The sequence below is a fragment of the Podarcis gaigeae genome, assembly GCF_964106915.1.
Source record: "Podarcis gaigeae genome assembly, chromosome: 5".
NCBI classification, from domain to species: domain Eukaryota; kingdom Metazoa; phylum Chordata; class Lepidosauria; order Squamata; family Lacertidae; genus Podarcis; species Podarcis gaigeae.
This window is the reverse complement of record NC_139681.1, coordinates 41113289-41126753: the sequence shown is the minus strand read 5'-3', so window position 1 is coordinate 41126753 and position 13465 is coordinate 41113289. Positions and strand designations below refer to the sequence as shown.

The following is a 13465-nucleotide window of genomic DNA, read 5'->3' as shown; positions in this document are numbered from 1 at the left end:
AAGGGGCACATTCACTGTAAATACATAACTATTTTTTATGGAACCAAAAAAATGTTAGCGATTAGTTCTGGTATGCAAACAGTGTGATTTAGGTTTTTTTTTTTTTTTTTTTAAATCCATCTGATATACATTTCCGAGCCCTGATTATAAACAATAAAGACCAGGCAGTGTGTGAATTGTCCTAGATGAAGTTCAAACAACAGTGTTATTTGATGAGGTGCCCGTCAGAAATTCTCGTCAGGCCATCTTAAGTCATAATTGTCTAAATTGTGTTTGTGATGCTTGTACATTCAAATCCAGATTATAATGATCTAATCCAATTACTTAGCCACAAACCTAGGAGAATAAGTGATGAAAATGATACCCACATTTTCTGAGGTCATGGTTTGCTCCCTGTGTAGCCATCTGTTTCCTGGGCTGTCCCAGTTTCCTTTCAATTTGAATGCTTTGTTTCTTTTATGTCCACGTTGTAGAAATGTGTACATGCAAGGTACAGCTGATATGCAATGGCCAGCAGTGCTCTAAAACTTTGCTTGGCTTAAACGTGGTGTATGATAAAGTAGCTTTTGAACTGCTGCAGGCTGCAATGACCTACTTCCCCGATTCATATGTGTGCAATGTTGTGGATGGAACTCTTGATACGTCTGCAGAAGATTTATCTGCTCTGCCATGAAAGTTCACTGGATGGAATTTAATTGGCCACTTATACATCACCAAAAAGAGAGCGGGGGGGGGGGGAACCATCACCAAAAAGAACAAGGAAATACACATATTTGTTTAAAATTTGCATATGCTAAATTACATGTATAGCGGCGAGGCTAGCAATAATTACCCTAGTTGAATAGAAATGCAATATATTTCCCCATAGCGGGGGAAACAGTGATCCGGTGCTTTTTCAGTCTGCTGTTGAGATGCTTACTGTTGATGGACACCTTCAACTCCCTTCATAGGGTTCTTCATCTTTACAAACCAGACTTGGAACAGACAGCCTTTCAAACATAGGATTAGTCTCTGACAGCCCTCCAAAGAGATGTCAGAGTAAGGCATATGGCCATTCTAGGAAGCATTCACAGGGGTGGAAAGTGGAATGGTAGTAATCACTTGCCATGATTCCAAATTTATACCCTCTTTTTGATAGCCCTCAATACCAGCACTGGGGAATCTCAATCTAGTGGGTCTCATGTCACCTGGGAGGGATCTTAATTTGGCTTACGAGGTCCGTTTCCCCTAAAAAATACCCAACTGCCCCACACTTGACATCACATTCTGCTAGGCCTGCCATATGTCAGGAATTTTCCTGACATGTCCAAGTTTAAAAATGACGCCAGGGGGGATTTTTGCCAAACTGGCAAAATGTCAGGGAGAAACCAGATGTATGACGGGATGGAAAAAGCAGGTGGAAACAGCTCAAAAAGCTTAAAATCTCTATTTTTGGGGTATGTTTCCACCAAAAACCTCAACAATTTGGGTTTGTTCCTATCTATCAAAGTTGTGGGCTGTGCTGATAAAAGGGGCTGATTGCTCTGAGAAGCAGAGTCCTCTATCTTGTGTCAGCTATTCAAAAATGAGGCTTCGACAGCACGATAAATTTAGACTATGGTGAATTTATAACTCTGTTTTCTGAATCCACATAAAGGGGGAATTGAAAAAGCTGAACAGTTTTCAGTTGAAAGTTGCTATCAAAGGGTGCTCACAAAGAGAATAGGGTTTCAATCACATTAAACGTATTTATTCACCCAAGAGGAGGAAAGGGATTAGAACAGAAAATCTGAGTTGACATCCTGCCCTTAACTCATGCCACTGGGGTATTCCTCCCCCCACCCCATATTCAAAAGTGTGAATTGTAGGAAGAGTGTCTGTCGACCTGAATTTCCTGCTATAACCTTGAAGTGTGTAGCTTGAATAGCTTGAAGTCAGACCCTTAATTTTCCTACCTGGTATCTATCCACTTCTCCAATTCCATGTTCATCTATGGAACTTTCCTTCTAATAGCTGTTTGTCCTTTCATCTTACCAGCATTTACAGTTAAGAGGATGCCAAAAAGCTGTGTGGACCACCCTTTCTCTTATCATGCAAACTGACTGCCCTGTGCGGTAATTAGTACTTTGTTATGCATTAACTCCAGGGGGCAATCATGCGATAACCACTTCAGTGACTGTTCTGGGATAGGGATCCAATTTGTTTCCAGCAGTCTGAGCTGCATTGTTTCATAGCATAAGCTTGTAAAAATGCAGTTATCCTTGGACATGTTTAGACAGACGGATATGGGAAAAGTGCATTAAATATTTCGTTAAGTGCAGTGATGGTCTCATTTGATTTTCAAAGCCTAAAACAACCCTCTGCAGAAAAAAGTAGGTGTTTATTATATATCCTGAATGCACATCACATATTATATATCTGGCATATACTTCATATCCATTTCATTATCTGGACCAGTTCCAGTTTGTGTTCTGGAAGGGAATTGGTCAATAAAGCAAGACCCCCAATTTCATAGGGGATTCTACTTGCATTCAAGCAAATCTTCCCCTGGTTACCTAGTGTAGCATCTTCTGCTATATAGACCTGCCAGTGGTTAGGAATGGTGAATTCAGATTGGAACTGATTAAGGACAATAAGATATTAAATATGTAATTCAGATTTACTCGTGGAATTGATCTTCCAGGAAGCAGATAATTCCATATCCCATTTGGGTCAACATATCCTTCCCAAATACATTCACCGTTAGAATTGCAGGGAAAGAGAGGAGATTACGTTCATAGCCTTAATCAGCAGCCTTATTCACTACTTCCTGACATCAGTGCATCAGCTCTTTTATGAGCCATACTTTTATAGCTTGTCTGCATCTGATTTTCTTAAGGCTTAATGATGCTGCAGACCCTCACGTCATTTTGCATCTGAACTTTTACTAGTCTGTTGTTCATTTAGATATCTCAAAGGAGTTGTATTTCGAAACGTATATTGCCTTTATCTATCTCTGGCTTAATTTCCTGTGCAAGCCCATAAAGATGACAGTGGCAATAGCAAAAAATGTGGTCTGCCCTTTGTCACTCACTTCAGTCATCTCTTTCAAAGAGCACCACAATTGAATACATGCACATCCTGAAGTGGTGCTGATTGGAAGCATCTACACTAAGTGAGCTCTCAAACACCCCTATCCACTTGGATGAGACATCTATTTGACTTCAGATAGCTAAGAGCCCTTATCTGAAGTAAAAATCCCACTGCCCTACAACATCATGGCCTCATAAAAGATAGCAACAACTCCTTATTCAAGAACATCCACTTTACATTGGTTCTAGTGCTTCCTACTTTTGAAAAGCTGATGTGATAAATCTTATCCCCTGCATAGTAAACATTGACTGGCTGAGCTGCTCCAGCACAACTAGAGAGTTTATCAGTATATGTTTGTTTTATTTGAGAGATGTATGCCCTGCCTTTCTCATGCTTTTGCACTATTTTAAAAACATGGTATTCCCAAGCGGCATGATCATGGTTCAAGGACACATTCCAGCCATGCAAAAGCACTAGCATTAGAAGGCTTAGGATGGGGTGTGGCCTGAAGGGGAGTCCTGAGAGCTGGCAGAGAGGCATGGAGAGCTCTATGTGGCTTCCTGATCTGAGTTTCCTTGCTGCTCCTAAAATGGATGCTGCATTCTGGACTCACACCAAGCCCAGGAGCAACGTCTACCCTCCTGTGAGAGCTGATTGGCTGGCCTCCACTTTGGGCTGGAGGACATAGGCGACTATTGAGTATATAATAAACTATTGTGGATCTCTAAGAAACAGCAGCCGATATTGTCATATTCGTATTCAGCACCTCAATATCTCATAGGCATGACTTTTGTCAAGATTTGTGGTGCAGTGTGTTTATTATTATTATTACTTAATTTCTATACGACTTAATATGTTATAAGTTTCTCTAAGTGGTGTACTGAAAACTGAAGGAACCACAGATAACTTTATATCTGTCTGTCTGTCTGTCTGTCTATCTATCTAAAAAGTGTGCCTTGAAAGGTGAAATACTGAGGAAAGTCTCCAGGGCACCTGAAAGGCAGACTCTTGGGACCCTACAACTATTACAAGCATCAACATAATCTGCCCTAGCAACTGGGATAGGGTGCTGACATGCATGTACTCTCAGAAATAGTGGCCCTCACCCTGTCCATTACAAAAGAAATGGCCATGGATGCAATTGTAGGGATAATAATAATAATAATAATAATAATAATAATAATAATAATATATTTATGCCTCACCCATCTGGCTGGGTTTCCCCAGCCACTCTGGGCGGCTCCCAACAGAATATTAAAAACACAATAAAACATCTAACATTAAAAACTTCCCTAAACAGGGTTGCCTTCAGATGTCTTCTAAAAGTCAGATAGTTGTTTATTTCCTTGACATCTGATGGGAGGGCGTTCCACAGGGAGGGTGCCACGACCAAGAAGGCCCACTGCCTAGTTCCCTGTAGCTTCACCTCTTGCAGTAAGGGAACTGCCAGAAGACCCTTGGAGGAGGACCTCAGTGTCCAGGCTGAGTGATGGAAGTGGAGACGCTCCTTCAGGTATACTGGGCCAATGCCATTTAGGGCTTTAAATGTCAGCACCAACACTTTGAGTTGTGCTCAGAAACTTACTGGGAGCCAATGTAGGTCTTTCAGGACCAGTGTTATATGATTTCGGTGGCCACTCCCAGTCACCAGTCTAGCTGCCGATTCTGGATTAAGGGAGGCATCTATCCTCAACAGGATCACCATCCTGAGGATTAGTCCTGCAAACTCAATCTAGAAATGTGTGGAGCTTCAGTTTGGTGAGGCTGAAATGAAACAGGATGAGGCTTAAAAGCCAGCTGTGCCACTCACACTAGGAGCAGCCTCTGGGGGAAAAGTATTAAGCATTTCCATCCACACGTAAGTCCTGGCAAGGATCTTGAAACTCTGGTAGCATTTGAGTCTTGCAAGAATATCCCCTGCATAGTTTGTGGTCTGTGCCTATGTCTGCTGCCCTTGCTACTTTTTGTTCATAGCAGATCCCCCTTCTGTCATTGAATGATGGGTTGTCTCTTAGGCGATTTCAAGTCATTTCCACATCATTTGACAAGCCTGTAACGGTGTCTCCTGTTTTTTTGTCATCTAAATAATAGTTAATGATTATATTAATTCAAGTTAAAAATCTCACAATCTCTTCTGAACCAAACATACTTTAAAATAGTAGGTTTTCCCCAGAACTGAGAACTGGTCTCCAGGCATTCTGCTCAGCATTAACCTTTTTGTCTTATACAGATTTGAGGACAGATTATTCCTATACAGTATACTGCTTATTTTGATGTTTCAAATAATAATTCTAATGTAATTTTTATTTCCTTCAGTATTTTTTTTCACTCTGTGGGAATTGTAGCACTGTATCCCACATCTTCCTATAGCTTTCATTTAGAAAAATATAAGAGATTGTGTGTGTGTGTGTGTGTGTGTGTGTGTGTGTGTGTGTTTGTTTTCTGGCAATAGGCTGCTATTTTTGCTCAGTTCCAATGTTTGCATAACTAATTGTTTTTTTATGGGGAAATCCCAATAATGCTTATTGTCTAGGTTTAGAAAAAAAATCCTTACAAAATAAATATGGTGAAGGGGAAATGCATTTCTTCCTATCACTGGAGGGAAATGATTTAAATTTAAAAACTTTTTTTAAAAAAGATTGCACATATATTGTGATGTCCGCTACTTGGGACAATCATTACATTGTAAACTATTACAAATCGTTAATTATTCCACATTTACAGGTAAATTTTATTCTCTTCCTTTGCCCCCTCCAAAACATATTTATAAAAGTAACCCATTTCTGATGCTCACAGTGTCTGTGTTTCCTAGCCATATGGTGGCTTATATGTCTAATGCCCAGTTGAGAATTGACTGCAAGGACAGATGGACCATCTGCTGAGTGTCAAATGGGAAATCGTTTTATCCATTCATGATTATCCTCATACCCTCCTACTAAAGGCGAGATCATGGGACCTGTGATTTTCAGATCAGAGTGATGAGTTTAAACAAACTGTTATCATATCTATATCTATCTATCTATATCTATCTATCTATCTATCTATCATCATCATCTATCTATCTATCTATCTCTATCTATCATCTATCTATCTATCATCTATCTATCTTTCTATCTATCATCTATCTATATCTATATCTCTATCTATCTATCTATCATCTATCTATCTATCTATATCTTTCTATCTATCATCTATCTGTCTATCTATCTATCATCTATCTATCATCTATCTATCATCTATCTATCTATCTATATCTATCTATCTAATCTATCTTTCTATCATCTATCTTTCTATCATCTATCTATCTATCTATCTATCTATCTATCTATCTATCTATATCTATCTATCTATCTATCTATCTATCTATCTATCTATCTATTTATCATCTATCATCTATCTATCTATCATAGATTGATTTGACTGCTTATTTTAGCATTCATCTTTATAATATTAACTTGTCTGTCAATAACCACACCAACTCTTTAAAACATTACCGGTACTTACCAGCTTACATTTTCCATACCCATTTGAGTTTTAACTTCAGTGCTTACTTAAACAAAAATCAGCTCTTAGTTTAAACTTTCCTGCTTGTTTGACTCTGAAAAAGAGTGTTTTTATTTTAAACTATGGAAGGCTGAGGGCAAAAAATGTCGGGTATTTTAAAAGACAATGATGTACACACAAAAAAGTCTCTGCTGATTGATAGAACTAAAATATTTATTTATGTCCTGATGCAAGCTGAGGCATATATGTGTGAGCCTGGATTTTCCATTCATTTCATGTAAATGAAAGGAGAAGATTATATAGGAACTTCATGTCCTCAGTGATACTCATTGCTTCAAACCAGCATCTCTGAGAACCTTGGAAGTGAGCCCCAATAGCTCAAGCTTGCAACTTGAAATGTGACTTCTATATTATCATCAGTAGTGCTGCCTGGCTGTAGTCAGATGACGGGTTTCCTCCATACTTACAGCCACACTGATTGGCACTGACAGAAGCTTTGATGTAGCCAGAAATCCATATATACAGTAGAAGCCTACATGTATAAATTCTGGTTACATCATTTGCCAAGTGATTTCTGCACCTTGTACTGGGTGTTGTTGTTCCTAAGATAAGAAAAGGAATGTGTTCTGTTGTAATCTGTTTCTAAATTATGTATGCAAGAGAGGGTTGATTCCTTTTCTTTATGCTTTTCCATGCGCTCCGTGCTATTTTCATCTCAAGGATAGCATGGAAGGAGGCAGTTGGTTCATCATTGTCCCTAGAGAGAAAGAGGAATGTCTGTAGTTGCATGCATTAGGGATCCCCAAGCCAGCTGCAGAATATTCATCAATTTCCCTCTCCATGGGGTAAGGCAAAAATGGGAGAAATGTCAGGGTACAGTATATCACCACTAGTTCAATGGTTTTATATCAGTTTTACTATTCCCCAAAGGATCCTAGTTATTGTAAAATGTTGAGAATCCTGAGGTCTTTTATAGAGCTCTTTTCCAAGGTTCCAAGGCTCCCTGGAACACAGTTAAAGGCAGTCAGTGAGACTCATGCACAAAGGTGTAGTGGTCTGGGATCATAGGAGGTCAAAGAACTTATTATTTCTGCAGAAGGCTCCCCATCTCTTAGTAGATTTTTAGCTACTTTTTTTTTAGCTTTTTAGCTACTGAGAAGTCTTCTCATCCTTTGCACTGGTTGGAGACAAGATATGAGTCAGTCACTGAGGATTGGCTCATAGTATCACTCTGGAAAAGGTGCATAAGAAGATGATTGAGGAGGCATTGTTCTGTATGCTCCAAAGCTAAGCATTTAGGAACACTGAAAACACATGGTGCTTCTGTTTCAAGAGGGTGGTGGGCAAGTTCTTCTACATACAATGGACCATCAAAGAAGTCTGATGGACCATTAAATCACTTCAGAAGAAGGTATCGGAGCACTCCAAATCATTGGCCCATGTATGCGCACAGAAAATAGTAGTTTTAGCTGAAAGGCAACGCTTGCAACAATTGATTGTTGCAATGCATCCCTAGTTATTATTGTTGTATAATTATAGGATTATTGTAGAACCTTAGAAGGCGGTGTGTCTGTGAGGAGGCATGGTTGTGAAGTGTGTGTGGCAGAGATGGGGCATGGCTATGACTATCATGAAGGGACCCTGCACTTCTGAATTCACCACTGCTCTACTGTTCATGCAGGATGACCTCTGGGTTGATAACTAAACTGAAGGTGGTCATTGGGCCCATCTGATTTTCTTTTACTGATTGATTTCTTTTATTTTTCTCATGTTTTTATATGTTTGTTGGGTGCTGATCTTAAAAAGTGAGATGAACCCTAAGAACCTCAAGTGGATTTTCCCTTGTGGGACAGATGTCCCCCATCCCCTCTTTTTCATTGCACTCACTGTGCTTTTCAAAAGCAGCTCCTGATGGTTGGGGACCCTTAGGAACAGAATGGGATGTGGTGGAGGTGTTGCAGCTGGAGGGGAAAATATGTGGAAACTGGGTACCATATGTGCAAACCAAAATGTCTTAGGCTTGCTTAAACATCCCTTTGGTTCCATCACTTCTGAACTTAACACTATTTTGATGTTGCCTTACATCTTTCCTTCCCCATTTGATTGAAACATACTGTGGTTTCCTCTCAGATTTATAAATCTTTTGATTAATGGATACAAAAAAGTTTGGCTTCTCAGTTGTGCTGCAGCCTTGTTAATATAAAACTGCATCATTCCCTGCACTCTCCTTGTCCATAAACTCAGTTACATCATAACATAGATACCTGAGGGGAAGGCTTATGATTTGTATTTAATCAGGCCATATGGACAATCAGCAATTATGGTTTCTCACATTTCACTAGTACAATAAAGGATAGTGGCTCATCCTTTGACTTGTCCATCCTTAGAACTTCTTTTATGATGTAGTAAGATTAGAGATGTTAGCCAGTGGTTGCATTTCCTCTTTGTTTCCATCCTTTTCTTTGTTAATTTCATAACAAAACATCAGTGTCCACTAAGTCCAACATAGTTCACCAGACACATATTATGACTGCCAAGTCTCCTCTTTTTTGAGTCCGAAAAGATAGCAAAAAGCAGGCATTTATCAAGCACTTGATAGGCTTCCATAAATGGCATACTGATTGTGTTTGGATGGGTGCGTCACAATTCATGCAGGAGAATATTATACTATGAGCATTTTGTAGTTACTGTCTACTTCTTTTTCCCTTTTCCTTTCTGGTGTGTGTGCGTGTGTGCACTTTATTTCAGATTCAGACCAGGATGTGATGCTGCAAAACATGGTCCCAAATGAGATTCATCAAATATAGTATGCAAAATCCCCCAAAACACCAGTTAAAGATCCACCCCCCATTTTAAAGTAAATTCTGGCCAGTTTTGCTGGCCCCTGAACACTTCCAAAATGTGTGCTACTGTTAACAAATTTAGCTTCAGTTTTTGTTCAAAACAACTGCTCCAGAAATTGACATTTATCCAGTATGTGATCCACTACTGATCTCGGAGACTACACTGAAAATTATTCCATTAATGGGAGAAGAAAAACAGAAGAAACATTTGGGGGGGAAATATATAGCCTATTGAATGGACATATTGGTACCACCATCTGGTCATTAGAAGATACTCTAGATCTTTATGAAAAAAGCGGTGCCCAAACAGGAAATTTTGCTGAAAACAAATATAAAGGAAGTTAGTGTTTTCATACTCATAATACCTTTTTGCTCCTGAACACCACATGATCCTTCTGAAGTTAAGCACCTATGCAGCATGAGCCTAAGCATGTTTACTCAGAGATGACACTTAAGGCTACATTCCTCCTAAGCACACCTAGGAGAGTGTGAAGTCCCATTGAGTTAAATACTTCTGCCTAGTGATGTAAGTGCTTAACTTAGTAGGACGTATGCTCTAGTAGGAAGTGTGCGTAGCCCTGCAGCCTTAACCACCATTTCTTTTCATTGAGTGAGATATTTACCGTATTGGCCCGAATATAAGCCATACCCAAATACAAGCCACCTCTTTAAAATTCGGGGAGGGGAGGAGAGAGAAAAAGACAATACCCAAATATAAGCTGCTCCCTTAAAATTCTGCCGGCACTCATGCCCGTTCCATTTTACCGCATGTCTGCTTCAGCAGCCATATCGTAAAAGCCAATTTTTGTAAGGTCGCGAATTTAAGCCGCGCTTTAACTTTTAATGGTCAGAATTTGGGGGGAAAGTGAGGCTTATATTAAGGCCAATATGGTAAGCACATGCCTAACTCTCCCATCAAAATACATTGGCATGGGTTATGCCCATAGTTGACTGATGATTTACTCATTTGCTGCTATCCCTGAGCTACATTCAGTTTTTTCTCCATAACAACTAACTACTTTTCTGCTAATTCCAGCAGGACCCACACTTCTACCTTCAGATAAGGTGCTTAAAAAAATATAATAATGTGGATTTAAACCAATCCATGTGCACAGACTGCTTTGTGCATGCAGTATTCATTCTACTGGATTACAAACATTTGCCCTGATCCAGCTACTCTTGCAACAAGGAAAAGCTTCAAATGCATGCACACAGCTCCATGTGCACATTTGGGTTTTGTTTTCTTCAAAGGCAAAGGAACTTCATGTGTGTTACCTTAACTGAGTGTTCTCCTTATCTTTAAATGAATGGGAGATCCCTGCTTCTGGGGCAGCCCCATATGCATCTTCTTTACCATCTCGGTTAGAGGCAAGAGTTGGCATTGATCAAATCATATGGAAGTGTGACAGAATGTACAATGCAGGCATCTTTCAAAATGCCTTAAATTAAATGCCTGGCTGTACTTAGGGATAAAGATGCTGCTAGTGCCCTGGATATACAGGATGCACTTGATAAGATTTGAGAATGTAAAGACAAGTGTATTTGGAAACTGGCTGGAATACATTTCTTTTTTAGCCGTGTTTCTGCATTATATGTATATGTTTATATATCCATTTCATGGCCCTAGAATTGCCAGTTTCCACTTTCATTCTCTCTCTCTTCTTCCTTATGAACACAAGTTTATCTGTACAGGACAGAGAAGCATGTAAATAAGTGATGGTGTATAAATATGCTATAGTTTATATGGAAACAGATATTTTGTACAAACAATGTATGTGATTTAGATTTCTGTTACTCAGATGTATTGCATTGCATTCACACACAGAGAGAGAAGAGGTTTCCTTTCACTGACTCTAAACATAATAATTTAGTCTTGATGATGAGTAGCAGTTTACTCACATTGCTGATGGTGATAACATAAAATTCTGGAAAACTCCAGTGTCTGTATGATGATGCATGCTAATGTTGAGCTGAACTTCCTTAATAAGGGAAGCAAAATGAAGCTTAGACATTGTTTGCCATGCCATTTAGATTGAAATTCTCTGCAATTTAACTAGGAATAAGCCCTGCTAAATCTTCAGAACCTACTTCTGAGTAAATATGCATCTTATCAAGCTAGTTACTCCATCCTGAGGCATGCTGTATGAGCAGCAGAGTGCTTCGAATGGGTTATAGTGACATAGCATTAGCTTCCAGAAGGATGATGCCCATTAAAAAATGTCACCATCTCTTCCTTTGAACTTGACTTGTGGCATACATGCCAAAATGAGTCATTACCACAGTAAGCTGTATAGAACATTAAACTGCACCCCATCCACTTGAGTCGTTCATTGCTAAGATTTCTACCCCACATTTCTGAGGCTTTCATCCCACTCAAGACGGCTTATATGAATTAAAATCACAATGAAACATATCAAAGAAATACAACACAAATACGCAAAAAAGGCCATGCTTTTTTGAAGCAACAACTGTACTCAGCACAGACCCTTGTCTAAGCCAGTGTAGCAAAAGGCTGCCTGCACAGAAGAATCTTCCCTGATGCTCAGAAAATGTAGCTGTGGCCATAGAAAAGATCCTGTCTCTAGTCTCCATTAGCTATATGTAGGATACAGGAAATGGCCTCTCCAATAAATCTAAGACATCTCAAATACAGGTAAAGCTAAATTCCGCAACCTCTGTAGCCACTTTATTCCTCAGAGAGTGACCCAGGGCTGGGAGAATATTTTGCTGCACTACTCTGCCACCTCCTTCAGTAACGCTCATCATTGGAGGAACTGAAGGAACAAGCAAGTTTCCCCAAAGAGACTCACACAAGACAGTCATAGTGCTCATTTGCCTCTTTCAGAATTGCTTCCCTGGTCATCTCTGCTGCATGTTTTATCTCCAGTCCTGCAGATCAACATGGAATTTGGGATAAGACTAAATGGCCAGAATCCAAGAAGCTGAGTAGAGTACCCTGAAAGTACTTCCATAAACTACCTGGTGCATTACACATTTCATTTTCTAACCCCAGCTTCCCATTCTGCTCTGGAAGCTGCTCTTGTGTTCATGCTTTTGTATCTGTCCATAAGGTGGAAGGAGATCCCATGGATTTCGTTGGAACAAACTTCTAAGGAGCTGTACCTAGGATTATGTCTTAAATTCACTGTTCCTTTGGTAATGCATTAACAAGGAATAATATGCTCCATTTATCCAATGTAATTCTCTAGCATTTATATGGGTCTGCTATGTTTATTGTGAGATTAAAAGTAGTAAAAACAGATTTGTATATAATTTTGCTAGAGTTGTCTCCAATAAGATGGGGTGCCTACCTTGAATTTACATTTGCCCAATCTAGAGTACTAAGTGTGCTCTCGATGTGCACACTGGTCTCTTGCATGCACAAAAAGATATGCTCCCTTTAAATTAATAGTGAAGCCATCACTTGGGAGGAGCTGTATGCACAGCAAATCTTCTAGAACATACTCTATATGAAGGCAATTTAGGCTGCAATCGTACAGACTTACTAGGGAGTAAACACGTCGAGCACACTGCAACTTACTTCCAAATAAGCATGCATAGAATTACACTGTTTAATAGGAAGCCAGTTCTAAAGAGTAGAGCTAGTACTTGCCTGTCATGCTAGAATAGTATTCTGCACCACTGTCATCATATCTTGTTTTGTGATGTTTCTCCAATGCAGAGATTCATCCAACCCATCAGCTGCATGTTTTAAGCACTGCCATTATTTCACATGCCATATACAGCTAATTCTTGGGAAGCTAACAAAGGAAACCATGGACTCCACTGAGCGGACAATACCAATTTTCCTGTTTGAATAGTACGTGACCCTAATGGAAGTTTGCTGACATTCAAGTAAATAGGGAAGGCATCCCATGCACTGAACGTATCTGGAGAGGAAAATATCCATGTAAGTGCTGTTTGACAGTAAAGGTTCTTGTGCCAAAGGATGCACAAACCCAAGGATGCTCACTCCCCCATCTCACCCCATGTAGTAATAGCTGGGACCATATATGCACCAGCATGCATTTACATTTTTAGTTTAATTACTGATATATGACAATAGC

The 13465-nt window shown here is 39.5% G+C and overlaps 1 protein-coding gene across 20 annotated transcripts in view; it reads left to right on the top strand.

Annotated features, from left to right (window-relative positions):
• Positions 1-13248, top strand: part of JAKMIP3 (Janus kinase and microtubule interacting protein 3) — a 110512-nt gene extending 97264 nt beyond the window's left edge. For all 20 annotated transcript variants that reach the window (XM_083741007.1, XM_083741010.1, XM_083741011.1 and 17 more), the window contains one exon: positions 9304-13248. The gene's annotated coding sequence lies outside the window, so the exon portion shown is untranslated. The remainder of the gene's footprint in view (positions 1-9303) is intronic.
• The last annotated feature ends 217 nt before the right edge of the window (positions 13249-13465 follow it).